The sequence below is a fragment of the Denticeps clupeoides genome, unplaced genomic scaffold, assembly GCF_900700375.1.
Source record: "Denticeps clupeoides unplaced genomic scaffold, fDenClu1.1, whole genome shotgun sequence".
Lineage (NCBI taxonomy): Eukaryota > Metazoa > Chordata > Actinopteri > Clupeiformes > Denticipitidae > Denticeps > Denticeps clupeoides.
This window is the reverse complement of record NW_021629940.1, coordinates 17,501-25,000: the sequence shown is the minus strand read 5'-3', so window position 1 is coordinate 25,000 and position 7,500 is coordinate 17,501. Positions and strand designations below refer to the sequence as shown.

At 46.9% G+C, this 7,500-nt stretch overlaps 2 long non-coding RNA genes and 2 other non-coding genes across 5 annotated transcripts in view; all 4 read left to right on the top strand.

Annotated features, from left to right (window-relative positions):
* The window catches only part of LOC114777805 (uncharacterized), a 4,234-nt gene extending 164 nt beyond the window's left edge, over positions 1-4,070 (top strand). The window contains exons 1-2 of one of the 2 annotated variants that reach the window (XR_003746043.1): positions 2,026-2,801; positions 2,941-4,070. This is a non-coding gene — a long non-coding RNA (uncharacterized LOC114777805). Of the gene's footprint in view, positions 1-2,025; positions 2,802-2,940 lie in introns of those variants that run through there. The other variant, XR_003746042.1, reaches the window with a different exon arrangement.
* On the top strand, positions 1,686-1,876 carry LOC114777808 (U2 spliceosomal RNA). Its single transcript, XR_003746046.1, has one exon. It is a non-coding gene; the product is annotated as a U2 spliceosomal RNA (small nuclear RNA).
* On the top strand, positions 2,237-2,400 carry LOC114777810 (U1 spliceosomal RNA). Its single transcript, XR_003746048.1, has one exon. It is a non-coding gene; the product is annotated as a U1 spliceosomal RNA (small nuclear RNA).
* A 3,352-nt stretch (positions 4,071-7,422) lies between the features above and the next one.
* The window catches only part of LOC114777804 (uncharacterized), a 4,324-nt gene continuing 4,246 nt past the window's right edge, over positions 7,423-7,500 (top strand). The window contains exon 1 of the long non-coding RNA XR_003746040.1: positions 7,423-7,497. This is a non-coding gene — a long non-coding RNA (uncharacterized LOC114777804). The remainder of the gene's footprint in view (positions 7,498-7,500) is intronic.

Here is a 7,500-nt window from a genome sequence, read left to right as displayed (position 1 = left end):
GTTGTGTGCTTTTGAAGTTAATTCAAATTCAAACGCGCGTTACCTGTCTGTGTTTGGGTGGTAGTTGCCTAGTGGGTAAGACACTTGCCTGTGAACCAAGAAACCCAGGTTCAAATCCCACTTACTGCCATTGTGTCCCTGGGCAAGACACTTAACCTTAAGTTGCTCCGGGGAGACTGTCCCTGTAACTACTGATTGAAAGTCGCTCTTGATAAGGGTGTCTGATAAATGCTGTAAATGTAAATATAAAATGCTAGGCCACTACTGGAGATTAGGCCCGACGGTTTAGTTTCGCAGTACAAGTTTTTCTTTGATTTATTTGTTAGGTCGCGTTCAGTTCTAGTCGTTAAATTATCACCGTGATTTACAGATGAAATCGGATACTTGATAAACGTAGTCTAGGGTGTCTAGGCGTGATTTTTGCGGGCAGTCGCTGTGTTATTGCCGATCTGTACATTCGGCCCCGCTGACTGCTCGTTGCCCCCCTTCCCCCGTAATGTTAGACCAACAATTACGCCCTTGGTTTGGCTTCATGGGCGTAATTGTTGGTCTAAGTATTACGTGTTCGCTTGTCTGCCCCGGCCGGTCCACGTTGTGCTTTTATGGTGACACTATAGTTTGTTGCGTCGAGTGCCCATTGCGCATGCGCAGACCGGATCCGGCAGAGGGAACGTTACACGTTTCGTTTTGGGTCTTTTTGTGTGATCCAGATCCATATTCTTATTCTAGGGGTTTAAAATGTTCAAATTCTCTGGGTTTCTCTGGGCTGTTGCAAGGTGGGTCGTGTTTAATGTGTGTGTGTGTGTGTGTGTGTGTGTGCGTGTGCGTGTGTGTGTAGTTTTTTCTCTTGAACTATGGTGTAGGTTTAGTTTGAAGTAGAGCTGAAAGGTTGCCGGTTCAAATCCGAAGGTGCCACTGACCAAAGTACCATCCCCACACACCGCTTTCATGGCTGCTCACTAAAGTGAAGGGTAGAGGACACGTTTCGTTGTGTGCACCGTGTGCTGTGCTGCAGTATGTCACGTTGACAATCCTTTAATTATTGTTTTGTGCACAAAGTGGACACAAAATTTGTTTTAATGTCTCTCTCTCTCTCTCTCTCTCTCTCTCTCTCTCTCTCAATTGTTTCTTATCAAAAGTGACAAACACACATTCCAACATTTTGGAATGTTACGTGATTCTTATGGACATTGTTGTGTGGCGCAATTTTGGATGTTACGTCTCATTTCAATGTTTCTTCAAGGCGTCTCGCACTTGGTCGGATGTGTAATGCAGGATTCTACCTCTAGGTGGAGAAACGAGACTTTTATGGATTAAAAGTGCAAAACGCGCCCTGCACGTTTTGTGTTGTGTGGTATTTTCCGCGGAGTTCTCGAGATTTGCTGTTTTAATTTAGTCGCTTCCTCCCAGCAGCGTTCGGCATCACGTTGAAAGACTTCACCGTTTCTATGTAATGTGATTGGTCGGTGGCCTTATTTAATGTTAATTTTGCCCAGTCTGTGGTTTTAGTAGTGGATTGTCGCAAGGCGCTTGTTCTTTTCATCTTCATGAAGTGGCGAAGTTGGTCACACTAGAACCCGTGCGACGTGTCTCGTCCGTTGTTACAATGGCGCTCAAGTCAGGATCCCTGTTGCTGTGAAGTGTGTGTTCGAGGAAGATGCCCCTGACGCTGAGCGCCGTCGAGCATCGCTTCTCGGCCTTTTGGCTAAGATCAAGTGTAGTATCTGTTCTTATCAGTTTAATATCTGATACGTCCCCTACCCGGGGACCATATATTAAATTGATTTTTGGAACAGGGAGATGGAACAGGGGCTTGCTCCGTCCACTCCACGCATCGACCTGGTATTGCAGTACCTCCAGGAACGGTGCACTCCTCCCTCTTGCGGTCCCAAGTGAAATGACACCCTGATGCTTCTCAGAGTTACGTCGTGACAAGGTTCTCCTGGGCCGAGTCTCTCTCTCTCTCTCTCTCTCTCTCTCTCTCTCTCTCTCTCTTTTTGTTGTTCTCCGTCCAGTCGGTGCCGATTCGCTTGTCGTCGCTAGAATACAATCTGCGCTTGTTAATTGTACAAACGCGATGCCTTTTCACTCTTGAATGTATTATGGGATGGGTCACGTGTTGTTTCTTCGACAGCTCGCCACCTAAGTCCGCTGCTGGAGCGGCGCTGCTTTTGTGCACCGTCCCGGCGACGCGTGTCTGCGTGGATGGCGGCGCCTGTGTGACCGTCCTGAACTCATACTTACCTGGCAGGGGAGATACCGTGATCAAGAAGGCGGTTCACCCAGGGCGAGGCTCAGCCATTGCACTCCGGCTGTGCTGACCCCTGCGAATTCCCCAAATGTGGGAATCTCGACTGCATAATTTCTGGTAGTGGGGGACTGCGTTCGCGCTCTCCCCTGATCACACGGTCCTAACAGAAACTCTCAAGCGCCGTTGCGTTTACTTCGTGTCTCGTTCGTGTCGTGCTCAGTGTTTTCTTACCATCAATTTATAGATCGTCTCCTTCTCTAGCTTCAATTGCTTTGTCTTTTCTACTCTCGCGTGTTGGTTGCTGCCGCTTTTTTCCACAATCGCGGCGCTACGTTGTCTGCTGTTAAAACGTGACACTTGACTTGTTGCACACATACATGGCAGTAACGTGCGCTGGTGTGAAGCGTGCCGCTGACGGAGGCTTTTCTCTTTTTCACGACTGCTCTGCTGCGTCCTTTGCCGTCTTTGCTCTTTTTTGGCACGGCCCGTCCTAATGGCAAGCTGGCTATGAAAATCCATTGAGCGTTCTGGGAAGTCCTCCTCAATTAGGGTGTGTGTGTGTGTGTGTGTGTTTGTTTGTTTTTTGTTTTTTTTTTTGCTCTCCTTGACAACATGATGTCCTTAGACATTTTGCCTGACAGTTTTTGTGCTTTTAACACTATTTTATTTGGCCCGTCTTTCTGTTTCAGACTGAGGAAGGGCCTCCGAAAGCTGATTTTCTCAACCGGCAGTGGGCGATGATCACGACCCTCCAGGAAACCCACGACGTGCTCAGATGTAACCGTAGTTTCAACAGCATACGTTAACGCACCCTCAATAATCTTTCATCATACACTGAGAACGTGCGTGGTTACGTCGTGCCTTCTCCGGAGGGGGATTCTCTGTCATTTACACAAGGTGCCGCTGTAACGTCCCGTCACACGGACTCTTCTCGCACCTCCCGTTTGGCAGACGCTATCGCAGCATCGGGGTTCGATCCACCGCGCGGCAAAATGTTTTTTTCTCACAAGCCACCAGAGTGCTCCACCCCTCCTGCCTCCCAAACACGGACTGAAGTGCACCCTGCTCTTTCCACTTCATCGCTGTCTCGGTGATGCGTTATGGACAACACGTTGATTCTCAGGGATTCTGTCCATGTTAAAGTTCAAGTTTTTTTCCTATTGTTTTCACTCTAACTTTTTATATTTGCCTACTCCATGTTAATATGCCTTCTCTGTGTCCTGTTTTTACTGTATCTGGAGCTTTGCCGTCTTGTCGTTCTGTATGCTGGACTGTATAGAGCTAAGATGACAGTAAAGTTTGCTGTTAGTTTCCCAACAAAAGCCGCCTGTGTCGCTAGAAGTGTCGCGATGTATTGCTTTGTCAGTGCGTTGTCCCAGCAGTGGTGCAAATGAACAGAATGCACTCCCATGTTGCCGTAGTTTACGCGCTTTACAAGCAGATCCCGTCCATCGTGTCTTCTCACCTCTACTCGGCATCCCACTGGAAACACTAGCAGCAGTCAAGTGAACCACCTCCACCGCTAACATCTGGATCACTGGAAACAAATGCATAAGCCCCGTCCCCGTCCCCCTTCAGGGTTTTGAAGTTACCAATGAAGTTTAAATGACCAAAGTCCAACAGTTTGAAGAGAAGTGTACAATGTAACAGACATCAATTCAAGACCGGACGCCTTTCGTGAAGCCGTCGTCACCACGTGGACCAACGTTCCCACCCTTTTGTCTGTTGCGCCCAGTTTATTTGTGCATTTTGAACCTCTGTGTACATTCTGGTTGTGATCCTCCGCCAGCACAATAAAGCAAATACATGTCATTTTCCATCCGGCCTCAAGACTTGCATTCACTAATCGTGCGATATTTATCCCGAGAGCTACATTCTTTTGTCCTACAAACCCGCTCAATGCAATGAGAGTGTGTCCTCTGCTTTCAACCCATCACCCTTGGTGAGCAGTTGCTAGGAAATAATGACCAGACCTTTATCAGCTCTTTTATAAGCGCAATATAAACACAACGTTTTTCAATATTCTTTGTTGCTGCGCTGATATTTGCTTGTTCTTGGCAGCAGTGGGCAGCCACGAAAGGCGCCCGGGGAGCAGTGTGTGTGTGGACGGCACTCTGATCAAAGGAACCTCAGCGTCACCTTTGATTTGATTTGAGTCTGCATCCTTGCCCACTAGGCCACCACTGCCCCGTTAATAGATCAAAACCCTTTGTAATTATTTAAAGCGTAGCAACTGGCAAGATGGGGACGTCTTGTGGGCCGCCGATGACCGCTGCATTCTCGTACCGGGGATTTTCTCTGAACTAAGCAAAAAAACCTTCAAAGGTCAACCTTTTGGGAGCTTAATGTTCCACGTACAGGGGGAGTTCACACCTAATTCCAGGGGTTCCTTTCATGCTGGGGGTTCTTCTCCCCTAGCTCCACGCTCTGTGCTCTTTCCCTCTATTGTGGCCCACTTTCTTCGAGTTGTTTTTTTGTTTGTTTTTTATGTAACATTGGCGCCATTTTACATACAATATCTCCATGGACCAGTCTGAAGAGCAGCTTCTCCACCAGATGCTGCGTAATGCTGTTCTGTATGTCAGGTAGATCTTTTAACCTTTGACCCAATTGTGCTGATGTATTGCATCGAGCGCCACACGATGGCTCGAGCGCCACACGATGGCAGGCGAGACGTCACTACACGCGGTCGTGGACACTGCAGGGCAAATCATTGGTCCTTCCCTTAACACCTCTACAACAGCCGCTGTGTCAAGAGGGCACGCAGCATCACAAGACACACCCGGGACATCGAGCGTTTCAGATGCTGCCCTCTGGCAGGAGAGTCAGGGCGCTGAGGTCAAGAACAAACAGAACGAGGCACAGTTTTTACAACCAGGCGATCACCCCCCTCGTCTGCTGCTTCTCCTCGCGGAAGTACAGCACCAGATAAGTTGTGGCGCTATAGAGAAAGAGGCACTGGCATTACATCTGGCTCTTCAATATTTCAAAGTTTACATCGGGTTCCACTACTGTCCACCCATCGTAGGCCTCTGGTGTTTCTCACTAGGATGAAGGACACAATCCAACGCATCCTTACAGCGCTGGTCCTTACGTTTACAGGGGTTCGTGCTCTGGAGATCCACTACAAGAGAGGACTGGACAATGTTTTAGCTGATGCATGATCACGTTCCTGTTCACATTTATGTTATTTATGTATTGGCCTTTTTTTGGTGGACGGGGTGTTACGTCCTTTGGGCCATAGAGTGACGTGGGGGGGGGGGGGGGTGTTCTGTGTGTCTCCCTTTTCGGCCAATCAAGCCATCACACAGGAGCACTCAAGGACAACCCCAGTCGCCAGACGGGGCCCATTGTCGTGGAGCGAGTTTGGGTGTTGGAGAGAACTTAGCCAAAAGCCTTTGTTGCGTGTCACAGTGGCCAGTGTTGTTGGTTGTCTTTTTCTTGTGTCAACTGTATAGTCTCTCCTTTTATGGCGTGTTTTCCTGCTGTGGGTTGTACATCTAGGTTTTGGTCGGTTATTCTCTTCTCACTGTAAATAAAAGCACAATATTTCACTTGGGTCTGGTACGTGTGTATTCCCGCCTAACGCATCCCTCTCCTTTGTTGTAAAGTCCCCCAACGAGGATGAGACAATGAGGGACAATTTTTACAACCAGGCAATAGCACTCATTAACTCAAGCATACAGGTACTGTATCTGCTCATTATACTACAATTCATACCTCGTATTCAACTTGTTTTGCACACTCTTGTACATATATATTACAGGTGTGTGCGTGTGTGTGTGTGTATATATACACACACATATAGGGTATATATGACATATATATATCTTCATACACACACACACAGTACAGTACAGGCCAAAAGTTTCTCATTCAATGTACTTTTATTTTCATGACCATTTACAGTGGTAGATTCTCACTGAAGGCCTCAAAACTGTGAATGAACACATGTGTAGTTATGTACTTAACAAAAAAAGGTGAACTATCTGAAAACATGTTTTATATTCTAGTTTCTTCAAAATAGCCACCCTTTGCTCTGATTACTGCTTTGCACACTCTTGGCATTCTCTCGATGAGCTTCAAGAGGTCGTCACCTGAAATGGTTTCCCAACAGTCTTGAAGGAGTCCCCAGAGGTGCTGTTGGCCCCTTTGCCTTCTCTTTGCGGTCCAGCTCACCCCAAACCATCTCGATTGGGTTCAGGTCCGGTGACTGTGGAGGCCAGGTATCCACTTTTTGTTAAGTACATAACTCCACATGCGTTCATTCATGGTTTTGATGCATTCAGTGAGAATCTACTAATGTAATGGGAAGGTGTGTTTAAACCTTTGGCCTGTACTGCGTGTGTGTTTGTGTTTGTCTGTGTGCGTGTATCTGTATGTGTGTGTGTGTGTGTGTGTGTGTGTGTGTATATATATATATATACACACACACACATACAAATAGAACATGCACTGTGTGTATGTTCTATACTATACTTTCATTGTTGTAATACCTTATCATTTTCTATTTGTCAGTCTTGATGATAAATGCTGTAAATTAATAACACTAAATATGTTTACATTTAAACTTAAACACACACACACACACCTTCACTCGTGCGTGATCCGTGGTGCCCTCTTGAGAATCGATCCGTCCCCGGGGTCCGGGTATGAGGTCACAGTACTGGTAGTCATGGACAAAAATGTATACTACTACAAAATTGCAGACTGGCTTTAATATTCCCTAATATTCCTTCACCAAGCTACACGTTCCAGGGAAATTACAGCTGCTCTCAAACTCGTTTTATATTTTATTCGAATACTTAATGTGACTCAAAGTCAAAGTGAACTTTATTCTCACCATATACAAGTACAGAGAGACGAGTTTGTGAAGCTTCAAGGATTCACACTGTGCAAAAAGACACGATGTGAATAAATGCTTCAATGCAAAAGTCTGTAACGTTTGCTCACGTTGTTGCGCCTTTCAGATTTGATTTTAAATTATGTAAATACTTTAGCGCTGAATCCACACGCTCTAATAGGGGGCACGTCGAATACAAACAACAGCACTTTACGACAATTGTTGACGGCACCGTCGGTCCCCCCCAAAAAATTCGCGCTCCGTTCTGCAGGGGGGCGGGGCTATCTTGCTGGCCTCAGCCAGTCAGGTCTCTTACGTCACCAGCCCCCCCCCCCCCGCCTTGTACGGTCTTCAGCGCGCTTTTCCCGTGCTCCGTCAGTTCAGGAGAAGACGGACATTCAAGGTA